The sequence below is a fragment of the Melanerpes formicivorus genome, unplaced genomic scaffold (genome assembly GCF_026170545.1).
Source record: "Melanerpes formicivorus ecotype bairdi unplaced genomic scaffold, bMelFor1.0.p_v2 SCAF_12, whole genome shotgun sequence".
NCBI classification, from domain to species: Eukaryota; Metazoa; Chordata; class Aves; order Piciformes; family Picidae; genus Melanerpes; species Melanerpes formicivorus.
Genome location: NW_027142364.1, coordinates 9,738,108 through 9,759,971, shown reverse-complemented (window position 1 = coordinate 9,759,971; position 21,864 = coordinate 9,738,108). Strand labels below are relative to the sequence as shown.

General features: G+C 41.0%; 1 protein-coding gene across 9 annotated transcripts in view; it reads right to left on the bottom strand.

Moving 5' to 3' along the window:
* TRIP12 (thyroid hormone receptor interactor 12) overlaps nucleotides 1-20,096 on the bottom strand; it is a 74,681-nt gene extending 54,585 nt beyond the window's left edge. For 3 of the 9 annotated variants that reach the window (XM_068145252.1, XM_068145257.1, XM_068145258.1), the window contains exon 1: nucleotides 19,618-20,096. The gene's annotated coding sequence lies outside the window, so the exon portion shown is untranslated. Of the gene's footprint in view, nucleotides 1-7,869; nucleotides 7,905-10,408; nucleotides 10,569-17,652; nucleotides 17,674-19,390; nucleotides 19,494-19,617 lie in introns of those variants that run through there. The other 6 variants (XM_068145260.1, XM_068145261.1, XM_068145253.1 and 3 more) reach the window with 5 other exon arrangements.
* Between the last annotated feature and the right edge of the window lie 1,768 nt (nucleotides 20,097-21,864).

The following is a 21,864-nucleotide window of genomic DNA, read 5'->3' as shown; positions in this document are numbered from 1 at the left end:
AAAACTTCTCAAATACCACTATGGCACAAATACACTCAATGCATGGACTCCAAAAGAGGTTAAAAAAGAAGGGGAAGAAAAAAGTTATCCATGTCTCAACGACTCCACAATATAGTAATCAAAAGTTTATGGCAGCTTTTGGACTTTGCTATATTAGGAAAAAGTCAGCTTTCCCTAATAGTCATTCAAGAGCTTAGACCCTGCCCAGCCTCCTAGTTGAGACAGTGGCAATGCAGAAGGCCACCTTCACAGTATCAGCAAAACTTGTTCTGAACTTTGAAAGATGTAACCACAAGAGTAAGATTCTCTAAACTGTATCTAAGCCTGCATGTCTATAATGACCTATAGACAAAGACCAGGAGGAGAAAAAGTCTTAGCATAGAAGGGAAAAGAACTAAAAATACCTCAATCTGTGATCTCACAGTTTGGAATTAGGGGTAACTATACTGCTATTTGGTGGTTAGAATATTCATTGCTTTAAATTGAAGGTTTAGAAGTTTCTACAAGAGATAAGAACACTGAAAATATACTTCTGAAAGATGCACAACACTGCTCACTAGAGCAATGCCCAGGCTGTTAGGACAGTGGGATCCATCCAAGCCAGTAAAGTAGCACTGTTACCTGCTGACCCAGGTCCAGAGAAAGGACTGGAAGCTGTTTGTGCAAAAGATACCACAAGCTGGAGAACAGAGTCTGAGGAATAATTTTTTTTTTTTTTTTTTTTTTTGTTGTTGTTGTTGTTGTTGTTGTTGAACAATGAGAGAAAGAGAAAGAAAAGAAACACAAACACACACCAAACACCACAGCCACCAAACTGAAAATGTCTTCAGGGACTTCACAGAACAAGGTTTTAAGCCTCTTGTGATTACTGAGACCTGGCACACATCATTGGTTTGGAAATTATGGAATTGCCTGGTTGGAAAAGACCTTAAGGTCATCGAGTCCAAACATAAATTAACATCTACCTGTATACAACCGTTAGACCATGTTACTAACCTCCCCATCCAAATGCCTTCTAAACACCTCCAGGGTTGGTGACTTTACTTCCCTGGATAGCCTGTTTCAGTGCCCAGAGACCCTTTTGGTGAAGAAATTTTTTCCTAATATCCAACCTAAACCTCCCATGGTGCAACTTAAGGCCATTTCCTCTCATCTTCCAAGTGACAAGCGATAGGAAAACGCTGGCCCTCACCTTACTATAACCTCCTTTACAGGAGTTATGGAGAATGAGAAGGTTGCCCCTCAGCCTCCTCTTCCCCTACACACTACAGCTAGAACCTTAGTAAAATCACTCAGAGCTGTGGAAAAATCAAGCTGAAATAGCAAATGTGGTACTCTCGAAAACACCAAGAAGCACAGGTACTGCCAGCAGATGGCTTTATAACCAGTCAACAGTGCACTTGACTGTTCAAGAACTGAAACGGAACCAAGAGTAGGAGAGGGCCATGAATCAGCTGAAAAAAATAAGAAATTACACCTGTAGAAGTTATAGTAGAATACTCTTGTTCATCTGACAACTCAAAAAGCTGCTCATGTTCTATTCTGTATATAGCTGCACAGAATACAAAGGTGACCTCAGGTGTGCCAGGTCAGTGTCCCCAGTTTGTGGTACACAGAAATCCACAGATTTATTTCCATACTGATGAAAGAATCACCATACCAGCAAACTGGGAAATTAAACCAGGATTAAATCTTAACTGGATTCTTGTGAGCTCGTTAAGGGGTCTAGCTAATGTTAAGCTTGTAAATGCCTTTATCTTATATACTCCTTTCTTCTGTAATACCAGAAGCTGCAGTCTGAGGAGAAAAAGTAAAAGGAGCTGCACAGAACAAATCTAATGTTGTTTTGAGGGCATGCCTTTTCAGTTCTGCCACCTCACTGTTTTGGTTCTCTTATGTTCATCAAGGACAAGAGTATCACAAATTGTGTCACTCCTCTTTGGATTACATTTTGCGCCACAAAAGTACAAGATCATTCAAATCTCAGATCCTCATCCAAAAGAGGATTTAAGAAAAACAGAAAACATTTCATTTTATTTTCTTGCTTCTCTACAGTCTAGCATTCTGCATCTTTGGAAATTAAAGAAGTGCTATCAACAGCAACTATACCCCTTGGTTTTAAGGGCATCAGCAACAGATTATAACAGCAAAAATCTCTTAAATACAAGGATAGATCATATCTTCATTCAAAAAATGCAGCCTTGTAAAAACAAAGGTTAAAAATTCAAATTATTAAGTTGTTCCCCAAATAAACCAAGTTTGTTGCCTTTCTACTGCATGATTTATAGTGAGTCCAAACTACTTCAATGTAAGTTTTCCAACAGCGAACTATTGGACTTTATTTCATTAATGAAGGAAGTGAATGCTCCATGGCAGAATGCCAGGACTCAACACTTCAAGAAAATATTTTCATGTTTACAACACCTCTTGTTTCTAGGTCTTTAGTGCCCTATTTTGGCTCTGTTGGTTGGGTTTTTTTAACCAGCGAAAGTTCTGTGGTATAATTCAATGAATTCTGCAGCAGTTACATTTTTTTCTACACACAAATTATCAAAAGCCTAAGAACCCAGACAGTTCTGATTACCCTGTATTTAGTAAAAAAGTCTCATCTAGATAGCTGCAAGTCAGCCACTGACAGCTCAGCTTAAGAAGCCCTAAGGAGATATTGACAAGTCTCAGTAACACAAAAGATTTGTTTTGCCACATGGAGAACAGAGATGTATAAAACAGGAAACCTTAGCTGCAGAATACTGAACCAGTTTTTGTCTCTTTGTTGACAGATCTTTCTCCCTCTTAGCAAAATAACGGGAAAGAAGGGTAAAGTGAGAAACAGGTGTGTTCAAAGTTTATTCTCCTGTGCACTTATGTCATAGCAAAATTACTCTGCTAAATCAGATCTTGCAGTAGGAGCTTGACTTCACCATTACAGGAACTTTGAAATCACTGGTACTTACTGGCAAGCTGCTAGACAGAGAACTTCATGCTACAGGAGTCTCAGTATGCAGTTTTGCTACCTGGTATCAATACAAGCAAAGCAAGTAAAATATTGTATCCTTCATTTTCAGGTTCTCTAAAAACCCGCGTGTAGTAGTGTCATAATTCATCGTGCAGTAGCTCAAGCTTTCACTAATATTTAAAAAACAAAATAATAATAATAAAACAACACACACACTGCCTAGCAAGCCTGGAAGAGAACATTTTCTTCAGAAGAGAGGAACAAATTTGAAAGAGGAGCTTTTACCTTCTGTGAGACAACACAAACAAAAGCACAGAATCCTTCATGAAGTACACTGACCAGTAACACTGCCACACAAGCTAGAAGGCAAATGGTCATGATCAAGTAAACAGGCATGGAACAGTTGGGAGAGAGGACATCTATTGCCAGTGAAGAATGAAGTCATTTGAGCAATTCATGCAATTTTCAATGTAGAAGCTTGATTTCACCCTCCCTATTCTAACCCCATAGAGCAGATGGTGCTTATTTACAGATTGACATTCACTTGCACCTGGCACATACCACCCTTCAGTAAAATCAAGTGCAACAGCACAAGACAAACGCTGATATGGTCCATATCCATGTCCTACCTGCAGAGCCTGTTAGACAATACATGTCCCAAGTCGCAGCACCGCGGTTTGCCTGAGATCTGCCAAATTCATCACCAGCTTTTGCCACATTGTTTTGAATTACAAAGACATAGTGAGCTAAGTGGCTACTGAAACATGGCTTGGCCCCACAACACCTAAAACTACCATAATGTAATCAGTGCAGTCTTTTGGACAAGTAGAAGCAGGGAGGCAAGAAAAAAAACCCAAACCAAACACAAAACCCCCTGAAATTTAGTCACTACAATGAAGAAAATCAGAGACTGTATGTTAACAGACTTTACTGCTGGAAGAAGTGACACAAAAAACAATTGACTTGTACCTGAGTATCAGACAAGAGCCATAGCTGCACTAAAGATTACAGATCCAAGGGCATTACCTAGATCTACCTTGAAAACACAGGAAATATGGGAGGAGACTGTATCTTCACTTTGATAATATTCAGCTTGAAACTAGTTTACATATTGAAATGACAAAAGTTAAGAACCCTGCTCCCTTATACCAGCTTGTCTTAAAGAAAAGCACTTTACAGATCAAAACCAAACCAACCACCAAGCAAACAAAAGCATTAAATATTCTGTCTCCAGAGAGAGGGGCAGTACTCTCATCTGTTTGCTAGTTCAAAATATCACTTAGAAAAGTTCTGGGAAAATCAGAAGGATCTCAGGAGTCTTCCTTTTGTTTTTTTAAAATCACTGATGCACTGACTCAAGCTGACAGGAGTGTTTCAGGCAGGTTACACTTCCTCCTGAACTAAGACTTCTGTCCAACTCCTACATATAAAAGGTCACAGGCCTAATGCAAGATTCCTATGCCACATGATACAATCTGGGTAATGGTTTAATTGTAGCTGTTGAGGAGGAAATCCAATTCAAACAGGTTAGGTTTCCTGCTTCCCCAGCACCAGACCTTTAGCTGTCACAAGGACACTGCAATAACAAAAGTATTCAAATACATTTAACATTTCTAAACTGAATAGTGCTTGAACCAGTGGCACCTTGGTATTACATGCCACAGGTGCATCTTCAAGGAAACTGATTTCCACATTGACAATGTAACTTGCAATGATGTACTTAAGAGCCAGTATAATACACAACAGATTACTGAGGCCTTATTGAAGACCTTTACCTTGTATGAAATCATGAACCAACCCACCTACCAAATGTGTAGAGAGAAATAGAAGCTAAACATGAAGTCACACAAAGAAGCACCTATTAAACACCACAGATTAAGCTGTCTTTAAGCTGATCCTGTCAATGATAGGATCGGGACTTTACTGTGCTCAGAGCTATTCTTTCATGGGAAATACAAAGAAGATATGGTATTAGCTTCCATTTTAGGAATGCTCCAACTGGTACAGCTGTGGCAAAAGATGTCAAAAGCCAAAATACCAAGCTTCATGGAAAAATTAAATAGCTTCAGGGCACACTTTGACAAGACTGTCTACTCCACACACATACACTCAACAAATAAACAAGTTTGTCCAAACAAGGACTAGGATGCTTTTCAGACTCAGTTTCAAGCTAGACAACTCACCATCACCAAACTAATATAGACAAAAAAAAAAGTCTACTGCAAATTCTTCACATCCTGTATGTGCTATTCTGCTTTACCTCTGCAATGATTTTACCTCCTCTCTCCTAGGCTACCTGCACATTTTCCACATACAAGCAACAAGTTAATTATGCTCATATTTTGTAGTTCACTAGGTCAACAAGCTGACCTCAGGGTCACAGCACAGCAAGGTCTGCCAAAGCCCAAATTCCCCACCAATACCCATCACTTCAAAGTTGAAAGAAAAACTGCTCACTTCCAGGCAACAAGATGTTCCAATAGATGCTGATCAGTAGTCTTGTGTTATGGTTTCAAATATCAAGGACAGTACACATCAATAGCATATAGTAATACGACAATATAAATTACATTAAACAAATGAAAAAGACCTGAAAGTTTCAGAGGTGCTTTTCCCATTTTCCAGAAAAGCATTTCAGATGTGGTACAGCAACGTGTGTTTTATAATGGATACTCTAAATAACAGCATAAATACTCTGTACATATTCCTGTACAACAGATATTGAGCCAAGCATCTTTTTTTATTGCTGCATTAAACTGAAGCTCTACCATTGTAATACTTCCTTCCACGCTTCATACAACATTAAGCTTACTACGAAAGTCACAGAACAGACTAAGGGCAAAACCAACTAAAATTAGACTTCAGGGCCTTTCAACTACCAGCCTGCACTATGCAGTTTCAGGTGAACTCTACTAGATCTTCCAAAGAGTACACAATACTGATGGAAGTTAAAAACCCAGCTACATTTCTTGGTAGTCATCCTAGTGAGTCTGGTCATCTAACTAAATTCAATGGGACTTTTTTTAATTAGATGAACTAATTTAAGTAAACATACTTGGTAGAAGGTAGTTTACAACTACTACATATATTTATCCAAAGTTCCTAACTTTGAGTACATCAATATTTCAAATCTTCAACTACAGATTTACAAAACCTTAAAGCTTACATAAATATCTCAGAAGATACAGGGATAGAGTACAATTAGTAGTTTTACTCTAATGCTTTTCAAGACTGTTTTCACATTAGAGTTCAGCACATGAAACTTCAGGATTTGGTCAAAAAGACAGATTGTTTCACCTGCAGAGTTTATATAGACAATGTGAAACCTGGTACTTCAGACTATCACAAATTATCACCAGTAAGTTTTCAAATTGTGCTGAAGGAACCTTTGGCCAGGCCAAAACAGTGGTGGCAAACAGAGTTAAATCTGGTTGGCAGCCAGTCACTAGTGGTGTATCCCAGGGTTCAGCAGCAGGGCCTGTCCTCTTTAGTATCTTACATATATCTATGATCTGGATGAGGGGATTAAGTACACCCTCAGGAAGTTTGTAGATGACACCAAGCTGGGTGACTGTTACTGATCTGCTGCTTTACAGCTTAGAGTTACAGGTAGGAGACTTGAGCATGTTCCCTACAAAGAGAGACTGAGAGACCTGGGGCTGTTTAAGTCTTGAGAAGACTGAGAGGGGAGCTCATCAAGGTCTATAAATATCTGAGGGGTGGGTGTGAAGTGGAGTGGGCCAATCTCTTTTTCGGTGATGCACTGCAGTAAGACAAGGAACAATGAACACAAACTTGGACATAGAAAGTTTCACCTCAACATAAGGAGAAACTTCTCTACAGTGGGGGTGGCAGAGCACTGGAACAGGCTGCCCAGGGTGGTTGTGGAGTCTCCTTCTCTGGAGACTTTCAAAACCTGCCTAGATGCACTCCTGTGTAGCCTGTCCTAGGCAATCCTACTTTTGGTAGTGGGGTTGGACTCGAACTCTGGAGGTCTCTTCCAACCTCTAACATTCTGTGATTGTTAGATGAATGGGACAAGGTTAATTGTATGAAGTTTAACAAGGCCAACTGTCAGGTCCTGCACCTGGGTCACAACAACTCTATGGGAAGCTACAGACATGTAAATGTGTGGTTGGAAAGCTGCAAGTTGGGAGAGGGACCTGGGGGTATGAACACAAGTCAGCAGTATGCCCACATGGCCAAGAAAGCCTATGGCATCCTGGCTTGCATTAGAAACACTGTAGCAAACAGGAACAGGGGTGATCATCCCCCTGAACTCAGCACTAGTGAGGCCACACCTCAAGTATTGTGTTCACTTCTGGGCTTCTCACTATAGCAAGGATATCAATGTGCTGGAGTATATCCAGAGAAGGGCAAAGCAGCTCCTGAAGGGCCTGGAGCATCTGAGGGAGCTGGGGTTGTTCAGTCTGGAAACAGGAGACCAAGGGGAGACCTCATCACTCTCAACTACCTGAAGAGAGGTTAGGGTGAGGCAGGGACCAGCCTCTTCTCCTTGATGACAAGCCAGAGGACTAGAGGAAATGGCCACAAGCTGTACCAGGGCAAGTGTAGGCTGGGTATTAGGAAATAATTCCTCACTGAAAGGGTTATCAAACTGCCCAGGGCAGTGGTGGAGTCACCTTCCCTGGGGGTGTTCAAGCAGCACATGGACCTGGCACTTAGGGACATGGTTTAGTGCTGACCCTTCGGTGCTGGGTGAGGTGTTACATCTTTGAGGTCTCTTCCAACCAGATATATATTGTGTTATTCTACCTCAGCTTCTCCTCCACTCTCCCACCACAAGTGTTGCTTACATGACAGGCAGTCACATATACACATTTTTAAATTAGTCCCATCTCAAAGCTGGTCCACCAACATTCCCAACCTCCAACGACACAGAAAACACATACCAAGAACAGATGGAACTTCAGTGTATTGCCATTACCTGGAATAGTATTAAATAGTAACAAATTAGCTTGAAATTAGATGCACCTTGATCTTAACTAAACTCAGGCATTTAAATCACTGTATTCTACTATAAGCTGATGATCTGCTTCTAGCTGCTACAGGTCTGGACTTGAACTAGGCAACGTCTATTTCAGTATTATCAACAGAAAGACCAAACCCTTCTGAAGTAGGCTGTAACAAGCTGGATAATATACACAGAGTAAAGATAAGGGCTTATAAGGCCTAATTCAGCTCTATTTCTCACAAGCTATGTACCAGAGGATACACAGTTGATACTTAGCAATGTCTGAGGCAACTTTCATGAATGGTCAAAGGACATTCAGCTCTGGGTCTTTAACTCCTTGCCTCAGCTGTTGAAAGCTTAAGCATGGTGGGTTAACACCTTCAGAACATCTTCCCTTAATGCACCTAAACAGAGCTCCCTGTGGGAACAACAAGCTTTCAGGTTTATGACAATACTGCTGGAGACAGTGGTATAAGCACTCAACACTTCTGCATACTTCTGTGCTTTAATTTTTCTCCTCCTGTTAGCCTTTAGTTAGCAACTAGATATTCTAGGCTAAAATTCAGGCATTTAAAGTATTCCAAGTTAATGTAATCCAAAAACATAGCAAGGAAGAAATGTCTACTTCCTTTAAAAGACAAATAAAACAAACTACTGTTTATAAAGAGATCCCCTTAGTGTTGACAGTATTCCCAGGAATATGCTCACTCCTTTTCTAAAAAGATTTTAGACTGGTTCAGTCTATTATACTGCAGCTTTCCACTTCTGACAGTTTCAAAGCCATGTTACAAACACACTAGAGCAATAATATTTTTGTCTAAAGTACTTCCATCTTTTAGACATACCCAAACTTAAAATACTCAGTTACTGCAAATGTGCAGACTCCCAATGTTGATAAAACAGAGGTATTTTCTGTAAGCTATGGATACTTAAATATTTGTAACACTTGAGGGCAGGCAACAAAATCTTGAAATCCTAATTTGGCAATGACAGGACATCAGTAGATTCCAGAAGTGAAAGGTTTTTTTTGACAAAACTCAGGACAGGTGCTACCACTTCCACGCTTATAGAAAAGCTAATTCATTATCTCTGTTTTGTCAAATTCACAAGTATTTAAACAACCAGCTGCTGGTAAGTAACATCCAAACAGAATACACCTTGTGAGTTTAACAGAAACTATTTGAAATTATTAAAATACTGTTATGCATAGAAGAAAATTCAATAAAAGCCTTCTATTACAGCCTTGCTTACTTCAACAGAACTACCCAGGTAATACAGTTACCTAAAGCCAGAGCTGCTCCCTCAAAAGTCCCCTTTTCTCCCCAAACTATCAAAATATAAAGGTTCCCTTTCCTCTTCTCCTTCCCTCAACCAAAATAGTAAATATACATCAAAAATTTGAACACTAATTTATTCTAATGAGACACTTGCAATGCTACAAAGTACAATACTACCAAGCACTGTGGACTACCCTGTACCTCAGTACTAAAACCAGGAAGTTTTGCTGTAAGACTTGTCAGGTCTTACGAGTATTAGTAACTACATGTTCCATTTACTCAGAGTGATACCAGAGGGGAATGGAGGGGAAAGTGGGGTGTAGAAGAGGAACTAATGCTTAGGTATATATACAGATACCATCACATAGCAATTGAAAAAATATCCAGTTTTTGTACAGAAAGTATTTATCTGGAATACTCTTATGCCATCACAGTCGGCCTTCATCAAGAGAGATGAATTCCAGTTGAAAGAAAAGTGTTCCTACAGGAGGTGACTAATAAAGACTATTATTTAGCCTGGCAACAAGAAGGTTATAAATGCTTTCTGTAAGCACAAAGTGTAAAACACCATGAGAAGATAACTACTTAATATGAGAGAGTAACATCAACACAGATAGCAGGCAAAACTGTTATGAGAAACTTTCAGGATGGAAATCAGATGATCCTAAATGTCAAGAAACAACATACTGAATTTCCCAGGAGAACTGAAGAATTAAAATAAAAATTAAAACAAAACCAACACATGCAGCTCGGTGCATTTTAGATAGCTGCAAGTTAGAGATTTAAGTGACATACCAAAAGTATTAGCAGATTATGCTTCCAACACTATGAGGTCTCTTACTAAGCTTACTCTTGAACAGTAGTACTTCACTGTCCTTAGACTACTGATAAATAAGTTTTGTTGTTCTACAAGGCCAACTAGCAGAGAGATAAGATGCCCATGTTGCTCAAGGCTGACTGAGACACTCAAGTACAAAAAAGTACTTTCAAAGCTCAGTTCTTAGAAAAGACTAGAAGACCCACTTTGATCTTTTTGCTAAGGGAGTAACTGGAACACCATTCTTTTTATCATAACACACATTTTTCAGAAGGTACAAAGTCCAAGACACCTCAAACCTCTATTATCTGAAGTTTCCTACCCCATGGCTACCTACCACTGAAACTCTGTTATGACAAAAGAAAGAAAACTCATCCCCATACCATCTCCTGGGAAGAAGACAAAGCAGAAGACAGATCTCCACAAAGCAGTAAGCCAGAGTTTTAGGATTTAAAAATACAAGGGAAACCTCAAACCATACACTGCACTTTGATAGGGTTATTCTATGCAGACAGAGGTTGTTTATCCAGCTGTGTCTACTGCTGTGTCACTCTGCCCATATGTTCACATTTGATATCTCACGAACGGGGGGGAGAGGGTGGGGGGGTAGGTATCTGCTAGAATGAATATATTCAGAAAAATCAAACCAACTACCTTTTTTTTTTTTTTTAAAGATATCCATGCAGAACTAACTAAAAACACATTGAAACACTATTTTGTAGCTCAGTTATTAACAGCAATCAAGACAACGGATAGCTCAGAATGTGTTACAGAAGACGACAGAAGACTGATTTAACACTGCTCTTGTATCAAAATGACCTGCTATCAAGTTTAGATTTGACAGCTTACTGATCTGACTTTGCAACTAGCCTATCATAACTTAGTTGAAGGAACACAAGATGGAAAAATCTACAAATCTGTTGAGGAAGAAACAGTTAAGAGGAACAGCTTTTAGATGAAAACACATTAAGCAATTTTGCAATGTACAATGTATCTACTTGCCTTAACTCTGATTAACAAAGCATTTGTAATGCTCCAGCACCACTATAGACTGAAATTAAGTGCATTAATAGCACAAATGAGATCTAATAGGGTTTCCAGCAATTTCAAGTGGTTGTGAGACTGCAAGAACAAAACAGCTACTGCAGACAGAAGCAATGCCAGTTTAGAACAGTCAGACTGTTAAGAACAGCTTGAAGGAGTTGAGAAAGTCTTTCTGGTGACACTACAGGTTTTGCCAGCAGGAAGTATAGTTAGAATTTAAGTGTAAGATATCCATCTGATAGAAACTCACATGAAGTCTTGAACAAAGTGCATGAAGTGTTTTGGAAAATAGATGATACAACTCTGTTACATTTATCCATTAAATTAAGTTACCTAAGAGGATTCTACTTTATTTAAAACTACAAGAACAATTTTAACAGCTTTTAGCTAAGTTTTTGATAGAGGAAAAGCCTAATGCATCCACAGTATGCAAAGATTACCAGGAAATGTGTTCATAGCATTGTATTTTGAAAGTCATAGATTGAGATCACTTTGTTGCTTCAGCGGAGTCACACTGTTAACTTTGCATTTACTTCAGGTTTGCTCTCAAAAATTAACTAATTTGCATTGACCTCAAGTTTCCAAATACACACTTCTGAGGTTCAAACTTACTTGAGTTTAAATGCATAGGCAGGTAAGAGAATCTTCAGTGCTCACTGTGCTGCAACTCCAGTTTAGCTTCAACTGTATGTTAAGAATCCCATAGCTATATATATTTAAAAAAACACAAACATAACAGCACACACAACACCACACCAACAACCAACATCATCCTCACAGTGCTTGGCATAGTGCTCAAGTGTTTAAATATTAATGGAAGGCATTTAAGCAGTACCATTCCATTCCACAGAATTCTTCTTTCCTCTTCAGTCAACCTGAAGAATGCTCAGTTTCCACTCTCTCCATAAAGTACTTTCATTTGCAGGTTGAAGTGCACAATAGCATTTATCTTAAAATTGCTTCTCCCAACTCTACTTACAAAATGCTGGTAGAATTTTCAAGCTAGAGTCCTGCTGTCAAGAGTATAGCATAAAACATGGCTCCTTTAAGCTGCAGTTCTACAAACACCTGAGGTAAATGACACATAGGATGTAAGCAGAACTGTATCAACTTAAAAGTTGTCCTACAAGAAATCAGAAAAAAGCACATTTGCCATCTTATTTTTAGCATAGAATTATATTTATTATCCTGTCTAGCTTTTTGTACTCAGTAAGGGAACGAAACTAACTCCTTTAATCCATAATCTTATGATATAATGCAGGTCTTCAATTTTATTACCAGTTTTGAATGTTATAAGGTGATATGCCATGTAAATCAGGCAGACTACTACCAGAGTAAGATATGGCAGCATGGACATGAAAAAACATTGTGGATCACAGTGTAGCAGATCTTTAAAGCACAACTTTAACACTTGGAATCCTGGCTTAAAGTCTGCCAAAGTTATGCAGCTTCCATCACTATTTAAATGAGATTCATTTGAAATAGTGTTTTCTCTAGAAATCTTTTAATTAAATTCAAATCAAGTTGCATTTTCATGCACACCAATTGTATTCCTGCCTCTTCCATTACTTGAATACATTTATTTTGATTACTAGCATTAGTTAAAGGTCTGAAGCCAAACTACAACAAAGCTGGTGAGGGGTTTGGAGCACAAGCCTTATGAGGAGAGGCTGAGGGAGCTAGGGTTGCTTAGCCTGGAGAAGAGGAGGCTCAGAGGAGACCTTATTGCTGCTTACAACTACCTGAAGAGAAGTTCTAGCCAGGTGGGGGCTGGTCTCTTCTCCCAGGCAACCAGCACCAGAACAAGAGGACACAGTCTCAAGCTGCACCAGGGGAAGTTTAGGCTGAATGTTAGGGAGTTCTTCATAGAAAGAGTGATTGGCCACTGGAATGGGCTGCCCAGAGAAGTGGTGGAGTTGCCATCCCTGGAGATGTTTAGAAGGAGACTTGATGGGGTGCTTGGTGCAATGGTTTAGTCGATTAGATAGTGTTGGATGATAGGTTGGACTTGATCTCAAAGGTCTTTTCCAACCTGGTTAATTCTATTCTATTCAGGTATTTAGCTTCTCAGGTGCTATCAAGCCTGTCTCTGTGACCCTCTTCAAATTAGTGATTTCCCACCATCCTCTCATTCCATTATGGTCAATTAATTCATCAAGTTATTATACCCAAAACAACTGCAAAAGTTAAAACAAGTGAAGTTTTAAAGATAAGTAACAGTTCCCAGTCAGTAACTTAATTATTATTTTGAGGTTACACTCCATTAAGAGGAAGAGCAGATTCCTCTAAGAAATGTATGTTCCATGTTTGTATTCAGCATACAGCCTCTTTAAATGCAAAGCCGTATCTCAACTGTGATCAGAAGGGTCAGTTACACTGCACACCTTCCAGGAAGGGACACTTTCTGTACTGAATAAGCTAATTACGTAAGGGATTTGACATTAGGTACAGAACGTCATTAACATAGATAAGATGCCATCTTCTATCCCTGATGCTAACCACATCTTACAATATGTCTTGTCCAAAACTAGGCACCTACCACAAATTCTCATTACATAAATATATGATGTAAGAAATAGCTTCTCCTCACTAACTCCAGGAGCTGAAGTAAGCATCTAATCATTACACCGGCATCAATGAACATTTAATGCAAGTCCCTTGATTGGGGGACGTGGGAAGGGGAGAGGGTGTGGAGGCAAATTTGTGCCTATTTTTTCATTTTCTTTCAGGTGGGGAGGCAGGTGTGCATGGGGATGCTGAAGTCTAGCATCATCATTGTTAGTTAAGCACCGTACACCTATTTTCTTTTTTGGTGTCTCAACACATTTATACTGCTCCTAGAAAAATTCACATTTTCATCTTATAAAATACAACATAGAAGTGTATTTCTGATTTCCACATTTGTTTACCTGTACTTCTACCTTTAAAGCTTTGCAGCCTTGGACCAAGAAAAAGTACAGGACAGGCTTCAAGCACATAAAAGCCTACAGTATAGAGAGATCATTTCTCCCACATGGAGTGGATAAGACAAATCATAACAAGATCACAGCAAGGCAAATAAGACTGAAGTTAGACAGATAAAGATGAGGGAGAATGAAACAGCATGCAAACTTTCTGAAAGCAAAAATAGCATAAGATAGGACATAGTTATGTTGGAGCACAAGTATCTACCAGATGACTTACAAAAGTTTGTCCCAGGCCTACTTTTCCTATTGGTTTTACCTTTAGGAACTAACCCTAAAAATTAACTCAGAAATCTTCAATACAGTTACTGTTCTGCATTAATAAAAACTGGTATTAACCATGCTTTAAACACACAAGAATAGTCAGCCACAAATACAAAGATGATGCACATTGCTAATATGGAATCTAAAGCCTGTCTCAACCCAAGAGTCTTCTGAAAGTTTTTAACACCTTCGTCTCTAAGTAACACACACACACCAGAAAACAAAGAACATTCTTCTTTCATTTCCACCCTTATAAAACTCTATCAAGTAGTTGACTTTCTTTACACTAAGTTTACTTACTTGGGAGCTATGCAATAAAAAAAGAAGTTGTCAGTAACCAGTTACTTTGAAAGCAGAATAAAGCATGAAATATATCTTGCCTTTCACATCTTAAAAAGCCTTCCTGTTTCACAAGTACCAGACACTTCAGCTTCCATCTTGAAATACCAAATTGCTCCCTACAACTAAAGGTTCTCATTCTAAGAGATGACTCAGACCCTGTCATACTTTTTAAGGAGGTCAAATCTTTGCAGTCCAACACATACTTTAGTGTGGACATTCATCACACAGCAGAACAACACATTCAGAAAACACAGAAGCTGCCATCTCCCCACTATTCCATGAGACAGCCTTACACTGCTACAAAGTGTAGAATCCTTCTAGTTTCCTCTCTACACACATCTTTGTAGGTTTGCTGAATTTTTTTCTTGCTTTATCACTCAAGAAGATGAAGCTATTTTATCAGCAGTTATCAACGAGAAACTATAAACTATTTAAGAGCAGATAAAGGCAAGTGGTAGCAGGGCCAAGTGACCTCCAGACGTCCCCTCCAAACTGGCTTACTCTATGAATTATGACATGGGATTCTCTTCTGGAACAACTGAGGGCAACCACAGCTTGAACATCACAACTAGTACTTCTCCGGTGTGTTTAGTACAGAAATCCAGTATTAGATCATTGTGATTAACAGATATACACCCAACTTTTCCAGTTTTTCCTATACATAAGTCTTAACTTCAAAAGCTATTGCTCTTATACAAGGCAGTTTTCTGCCATATTTGTATTGAGTATGTTCACGAGTCAAGTAAGACTGGCAACAGTCAGTACACTGCAAGACAAGCCTTATTATAGACAGTGAGAGTAAACAGATTGGTTGTGTGCTCAAACTCTGGCTGTCAGACAGAATTGAAAGAGAATATGACTGCATATTTACAGTTAGATTCTACCAACTTGCAAAGAAAAATTATCACATGGCAGGATCAGGAGAACAACTGCTCCTCAAAACTAATCATCACTGGCATCTGAAAGCACACAGAAGAAAAGCTAGTTGACTTAACACTATCTTTTGCACTGACTTGATACCATGTATAGGTTTTTGTTTGTTTTTTTTTACAGAGTATTGCTGAACTCATTTTTAAGTTGGTCATTTTGTTCAAAAACACATCCTAAATCTATCTACCTGCATTTTGTCATGCTTGATCATGACAAAGTTTAAAAGTAGTTTTGCTCCTTGAGAAACATTCCATGTAAATTGCAGGGGGGAGGGGGGGAAGAAAAGGTTCACATGGCTTTGTTTTTCCGTTACCAACCTCATGTCCCAAACTAAAACAAGGAATATATTCAACAAGAAGTTGGTTCATATCATGGCATAAATCTGCTATGACATTATATAGAGATTAAAATATTATGCTCAAATTTGAACCATTACTTCTTCAGAAAAATAAACCCACTGACCCAAAGGTAATCTGTCAAAGAATTCAGATGTACTACTGCCTTCAGAGTCAGTACTGAATAGAGCAGTGACAGCATGATGAAGTGTTTCCACCATTAAGAATATCACAGAGTACACAAAGTGCTTTACTAATTAGTCTTACTAATTTGACAGGTGTTGAACAGGATACACACCATCCAACAGACCAATGGAAGATCTCAGAAACATCCCAGGTTAAGTTTTTGACAATGTGATAGTACACCATGTTGTGCAACTTAGAGATTTGATTATACTTCATCACAATAATTTAGTCTCCATGTGACAGAAGACAGACCTGTGATCAGCTGTGTTGTGTGATGCTCACTAATTAGTTTATTAGAAAATATAATACAGCCTATAAATACAAGATTAACACAAATACTTCTGAGATTCACTTACACTGTAAATTAAATACAAACACAGGTTAGTCAAAGAATAACTTTCCTATTCATGCTTCAGCTTCATTGCTTAGAAACAAAAGGAATTTAGTCAGGTTATCTACCTGGACTGTGTCTCAAAGTAAATAACTGTACTCGTCAGTGACGTAAGAACCCACATAGAAGTTTTTCATGTCTTCATTCATGACATTAAAGTCAACTGCATTATGTTTTTTGATAAACTGTTGCAGAAGGAATACAGCATCTTTGTGGCCTATAGCTTTGGGCCTCACATTCAGGAATGATGTTCTGAGAACAAATTTTCATTACTATTTTTTTCCCCTACAACATTTTACATTCTGGGTTTGAAGATGGTCAAAATGCAAAATAAAAAAGGAAAATTAAAAACCAAACAAACAACAAACATAACTTGAGCATGATTTCTGATTGACAGTTCTGATTCTGATATTTACTGAGAAGATACAGGTTGTTTCCCTAATGGTCACCTTGGCCTGAAGAACTTTTGCAAGACATCAAAAGACTCCATTTTCATGAGCCTCTTACTCAACAGGTTGGCACCCCTGCTGAAGCAGTTCTGCTATATTAATAAACAGTAATGCCACACTGTGGATGACCTGCAATTTTTCTATTAACATCTAGTATCTGTTTAGGCTCCTGTCTATGGAAACATCTGGAGACATAAGAACATTCAGACTAAGCTGTCAATTCAAGCTTACTACTACCCATTTTTTCAAACAGGCCCTAGGACTAGGAAGGGAGGGGGAAGTATCAATTGCCTACATTCCTAACAAAACAACAGGATACACAAAACAAAAAAAAAAAAATATACTCTGGCCATTTTAAAATTAAAAAAGCACATACAGAGCAGTCATTTACAATCACCTACATTTTACAAATATTGAAACTATTACAAGTTTTTAAGTGTCAGTTTCTGAAAACTTCAACATTATTTACAGTATTTACTCAACAGACCACTGCTTTTAAACTTCTCAGCTCAAATATAGTATTAATTGTTCGAGTAGTAGTTACAGAAATTGAAGTACTAATTTTTTAATCAATTTCATTCCTATGTTTACTAAATAGGCTGCCAAGAAGTATAAAAGGTATGCAGTTATTTTTCAAGCACTGCTTTCATGTTCACTATGAACATATTAATACATATATAAATTTTAAAACTTTTAGCATAAAGAAAAACTTCAAAATCTTACCGATTTGAGCAGAAATCAAGTACCAAAAAACACCCCTGTAAAATGAGAAGTCTAGTCTTGGGAGTTGAAAGAGAAAAGAGAGAGAACTGGAGAGAATATACCAGACAAATGTAAGTAATCACACCAATACACCCATAGTGATAGCTTTCCTAAGAAAAGCTCGTAAAATTAATTTAAATTTAAGTCATGAGAATTTCTCCTCTTTCTCATTATGAAAGATGTACTTCATATTTGTCAGGTGGTAACTACTCAACTCTTTCCCATAACCTTTAAAACACCAGGAAGCCATATATTCATAATACACATGATACATAAACTGTGGAAGCTATCCCTTTGTTAGTAAAGTTCTGTTATGATGTTAGAACCCTAGACCAATATTATTTCTGCTGAACAAAGCAGGAAGAAAAAGAAACCCTCAAGTCTTTTGGGGGAGAGATCCAGATTAAAAATATTTTCTGATCGCTACACATAATAAATCCATCCTCAAAACAAACTGCACACACTCTAAAAATGCCCCCAAGTTGTATGCCAGACTTAAACAATAAATTTCGGCCAGTACCAAGCACTCATTTCTTCCCTGTGTATAAATGCGACACAATCAGGCCTCACATGCAGGCCTCTCTCTCCAATACAGGCAGGACCTTTGTTCCATACGTCGATGTTTTTCCCTTAAAGCCCTTGACATAACTTTCCATTCTTTCCCCTATTATTTTCCGGTTCACAGTCTAGACTTTCAGACTCCCGTTCTGTGAAAAACCCTGGCTGCCGAGAAAGCCAGTCCACTAGGAAGGGGGGGAAGGGGGAACAATAAAAAAGTTGAACAGCAGGAAGATGGGCCTGTAGGTCTGGCGAAAGCCCCGGTATCAGTTGGTTTCCCAGCCCCAGGACAAGCAGAGCAGGGGCCAGAAGGCGACTGGCGTCAGTACCAGCAGCACCTCCAAACTTCTCCCACTCCCCAGCCCCCCCAGCCCGCCAGGGAAGGGGAAGGAGGAAGAGCCAGGCAGGAAAGGCAGAACCCAGCGTTTGATCAGCCTCCAAGAACGACGCATTATGCAAGCAAACGCGAGAACCAAGCAACTTGCTTCTCGACTGAAAGCAACAAAAACATCAGCTCTAAAACATTTACTGCAAAAATAACCCCTCTTTTGGGTAGCCGGCACTGAAACTCCGACCCTACAGGCGCCTCCATTCTCTTCCCACCTTCTTCCTCCCCCATCAAAAGCTTGTGAAATATGGACGTCGGCCGATTATTTAGCATTTCTATCGAGCCGGGCAGGGGGGAAGGAAAGAGTTGCTATTTTCCCCTTTAAGATATTTGATAGCTCCTTCAGAAAAGGGGGGGGAGGGGAGGGGAAAGGGAAGAAAAAATAAAGAGGGAGAAAAAAGGGAGGGGGGAGGGGGGCAACTATTAGGGGAAAGGGGGACAACGAGAGTGGGGGAGGGAGAAGACGGGGAAGGGCACACAAATCGGTACGGACGGCAGTGTCAACACTGACACTGCCTTTTTGTATCAGCAGCTACACAGGGCCCGGATAGGGGAGGCCGCGTTGCCCCCACACAGGGCAGCCCGGGCGAGGCAAGACGACGGGCAGCAGCCGTGCCCGGTGCCAGGAAGAGAGGGAATACTCCTAGAGCGGACTCCGGTGACTGCCTGGCCATTTTGTCAGCTCCGTTTCCACCCCTTCCCTCCTCAGCGAGGGCCCATTACACACCTCTGGGCCCACACACACACACTCACCAACGCGGCGTCATGTCGTCCCCGTCTCCCCCCCCCATCTGCAACAATGCTCCGGGATGGCGCTGCTCCCCTCCCCTGGGCCGCCGGGAAGGGCAGCTCAGCTAAACGCCGGGGATGACACAACAGGCCCAGCCACCCGGCCCAGAAGCTGCTGAGGGGCCCAGCGCCACGCTGCCCCGCGCCCGCCTCCCCGGCGCCCCCTAAAAGAGCGGAGGGGCCCCGAGTACCTAGTTTGTCCCGATGCGGCCTCCGCAGACGCTCCGTATCTCCCCTCCTCCCAAGAGCAGCCTCCTCTCTTCCCTTCAATTATCAGCTGAAGCCGCAGCACCGAGCAGCGCCGCCTCCGCCGCCGAACCCGTTCCAGCGGCAAGAGGAGGAAGCTGGAGGACTACTTTCTGCCGGCGCCCGGGCTCCGCCGGGGCCTGCGCGCCCCCTGGGGCGACGGGCGGCCCCTGCCCCGGCTACCGCCCCCTACGCAGCCCCTGTCGCTGCCGTGTGCGCCCGCCGCTGCCTGCGCTCGGCGCCGGCGGCGCTCGGCGGCCAGTATCCCTCCGCCGGGGTCGTCACCCCTAGGTCCGCGCGAGGGTCTCCCCCGGCTGAGAGATGAATGGAGACAGTGGGGTGTAGAAAGGAGCCGAAGCCACGGGACGAGGACGGGATTTCCGCAATAGGGAAGACGGAGACCCTGTCCGGCCACCGAGTTACTACTGGCCCTACTCCTTTAAGAGGGGGATGGGCTCCCGGTGACCCCGCTCTGTGTCCGCCTCTTCCTGGTTGCCATAGACACCGCCTTCTGGCGTCCCAAAATGGCGCTGCTGCTGTGGGAGGATGTGTTCGGAACCCGCGCCAGGCCCCAGCCCCTGTCGAGGTCTCCTGCTGGCTGCCAGGCACTCGCGGGAGCGGCGTCTGTCCCTTCCTTCTCTTCCGCTCACCTCGTGGTCGCCGCTTCTTCCTCCGCCCGGGAAGACAGAGCATTTGGGGCCTGCCCTGGCTGCTGAGGCAGCAGCGGCTTTAGTGCAGGCCTGTCTTTGAGGAACGGCTGGTGAGGAGCGGAGGGGCTCGCAGCGCCATGGTGGGGAAGGTCGTGCCGCCTGTCAATGCCGCCAGGGTAGCGACCCGGGAGGCGTCACAGTTAGTGCTAGTGATGTGACGTCTTGAGGGCTGGAAAGGGCTTACCGCAGCCTCGGGATGTGGTGTCGGTAAGTAGCCGAGGAGCCGGTAAGAGTTTGCTTCCAGAAAGGGTTACTTCCTAGCACAGGTGAGAGTCTGTTTCTGTGGGAAATTCTGTATCTCCAGCCTGTGGAAAGGAGAAACGGGTGAGGGGGGAAAAAACTGGTGAGTTAGTAATCTTGCGAAGAAGTATGTACACCTCTGTGATTTTGTAATCTTAAAACAGATGTAAGCTTACTTCTAGAAATGCCTCATAGATAAACGAGATATTAACCCGGGGAGGTGGTAGGAGCCCTATCCCTAGAGATATTTAAAGTGAGGTTTGACAGGGCTCTGGGCAACCCGATTTAGTTGAGGATGCCCCTGCTTACTGCACAGGGGGTTTGGCTAGATGACTTTCGGAGGTCCCTTCCAACCCAGACTATTCTATGATTCTGTGATTTAAATAACAAATCCTTGTATAACCTCACAGTATTTCTCCTCAGGAAACATAAGTTTATCTGCACTCTGAGTAATTATAGAATCATTAAAATGTTTTGGTTGGAAATGACCTTTAAGATCATCAAGCCCAACCATTAGCTACCAGTTTCATTATCTAAGAAGCTGGTCACAGTGGATTAACTTATTTCTTTGTGAGGGTATTGCTCAGCAAAGTATAAAGGAATTATTCAGCTGTAAAAATTAAATAAATAAACAAATAAAGCACAGGATGAGTATCAGAAAGTTAGTGCCAGAGTACGGTTGAAGCCACAAAAATTGAGAACTTGTCACATGACAGTATTCCACAACACATTCACTCCCTCAGGGGCAGGTTCACTGAGTCATTTTAAGACTGTTAGATGTAGATCATGGAAATTTACTACAGGCCTTATATTCCTGCCACCATAACATCAAGAGGCACAAGACTGGATACAGAGCCATGTCAAAATAATAATTGCAGATGCATGCATCACTGACAGGCCAAGTAATGTATCATGTCAAGTATAGTTAGCTATCCTGTGTTAGAACCTAGAAGGCCTAATTGTTGGTTCATATTCCCAGTATGCAGTCTTCTTATAAGTAATAGTCATTGCCTGAAAGACCTTGTAGTGTAAGCCTCTAGCTTTGCACATATTTAGCACGAATGCTGAAATCTGCTACTTTGAATAGTACTGTTCTTCAAAGTCAGTCATTTCAAAACAATCCATTGTTTTCCTTCTAAAAACAGAAAAGGAGAGTTTGTGGCTGCATGGTAAATTTGTACAAAGGCTCCCACATTTCTGTGAGAATTGCCCTACTTTGAATGGTCTACTTTGGCTTGACAT